Below are 2,105 nucleotides of genomic sequence, written 5' to 3'. Positions count from 1 at the left end.
GTTCACTCTCGAATGCTTGTCTTTTATATATTTTGTTAGTCCAATAAGAAAGGTGTCATTGCACACTGCAATACTGCATTTTTGTCTTTTTTGACATCTTGTCTACTGGACTAATACGGCTTACCCATTTATATTGCACTATATAGATATATAGATATAGATTGTCCTTTTGATTTAATAATATTCTTGAGAACCTTTTATGATGTTGATCTTCATAGACAGTCCTAGAGATTATTCAAGCTCTATTTCATTTATAAGTATTATTAATAAAGATTTTTATTTTGAATATAGGATATAGGGAGATGAGTGAGTATACATAGAACTAGGTGTGAGCTTATCTTGTCTCTCTTATCTGAGACTCATGTTCTCTTTTTGCAGATGCATTTATTTAATTATTCATTAATGTTTCCATTATATACACTAATGCACCTGTATGGGGACTCGCTCACACACTAATGTTAGTTTAGTTTTATAACACCTTTGTATAGATTGTATCTATTTCCTTATCTATAGTATGCCATTTATCTCCTTCTGTTAGGGCTTGGTTTGTTTCACTTTGGTAAGAGTTTGTATATATACTATATTGCCATCCAATCAGAAGGCCACATGGAGTTTGGAGGTCTGTAGCTATTGACTCTGCAGACTGGTGGCGACTTCTGTGCACTGTGACCTTCAGCATGCGCTGACCCCCTCTCTGTCATTTTACGTGGCCTACAACTTCGTGGCTGAGTTGCTGTTGTTCCCAGTTGCTTCCACTTTGTTATAATACCAGTAACAGGTGACCGCGAAATATTTAGTAGCCAGGAAATGTCACATATGGACTTATTGCCCAGGTGACAACCTATCACCGTACCACGCTTGTAGTCACGCTTGTAGTCACTGAGCTCCTGAGAGCGACCCATTCTTTCACAAATGTTTGTAGAAGCGTCTGCATGCCGAAGTGCGGGATTTTATACACCTGTGGCCATGGAGGGGATTGGAACACCTGAATCCAATGATTTGGAGGTGTGTCCCAATACTTTTGGCAATATAGTGCATCTGCACCTGGAGCAGCCGACAATTACTTTCGGTATACGTTCAGTTTGTTTTATTATAACTACACTCGTGCAGCTTTTACTGCTCTGCCTCCTATGTGATCCTTATATGTGACTCTATGAAAGGGATATGATGTAATTTGTAGTTTCCCCATGGATATGGCTGGAAGCTCTGTTTTCTAATAGAATCAGTAACGCCAGGTCAAACAGGTATCAGGAACAGGATCACAAATGCATAATACAGCTAGAGATCTCTCAGCAAGGTGCAGATGCTGGAGCCATCCCTAAATAGCCCCCATGGGCTCCAAGAACAGGCATGTGCATGCGATTGCACATGCATGGTGTTGCGCATGCACATTATTGTATGCGCATGCATGCGCATCGACTCTTGCAGTGATCCGGGCAGAAGCTCCACTATGGGTGCTGAATGATGCACCCTGACACTTGTAAATCCATAACCACTTAAGAAACAACATTTGTGTCACACTCACAAGACTCATCTCCTATACATGATCATCAGATCTATAGGTGACAATCATTAGTTATTTGTAGAGGTGCACCGAAATGAAAATTTCAAAACCGAAACTAAATTATATTTATTTTTTATAAACTTTTTACATTTTTAATATTTTATTAATTTTTTATTCAATGTTTAAATTTTTTACCTAACTTTTAGGGGTTTCGGGGAAATATTGGGGGTCGAAACAGTCCCCTGATATTTCCCTTTTAAAATAGAAAAAGAGATTGAGGACAGAGTCCTCAGAGACACAGATTCCTCAATCTCTTTTTCTGCAGCCCCTGTTATCAATGAAAAGGAATCCTCTATACTGAGTGATCCTGTTCATTCATAACATGAGGACAGAGTATGTTTACTATAACCACAATCATGAATGAACAGGAAGTGATGTAGATCACTTCCTATTCATTCATAATTGGGGACACAGTAAACATACTCTGTCCTCAATTATTTACAAACACTCAGCGATCACTGATCACTGACTGCTTGTACTCGCTCTCCATCCTGGATCGGCTGTCACAGGAGGCTGAGCGAGCGGTGCGGGAGGAGAGCTC

The sequence above is a fragment of the Nanorana parkeri genome, unplaced genomic scaffold, assembly GCF_000935625.1.
Source record: "Nanorana parkeri isolate BGI_ZX_2015 unplaced genomic scaffold, ASM93562v1 scaffold923, whole genome shotgun sequence".
Classification (NCBI taxonomy): Eukaryota; Metazoa; Chordata; class Amphibia; order Anura; family Dicroglossidae; genus Nanorana; species Nanorana parkeri.
Note: the sequence above shows the minus strand (reverse complement) of the source record.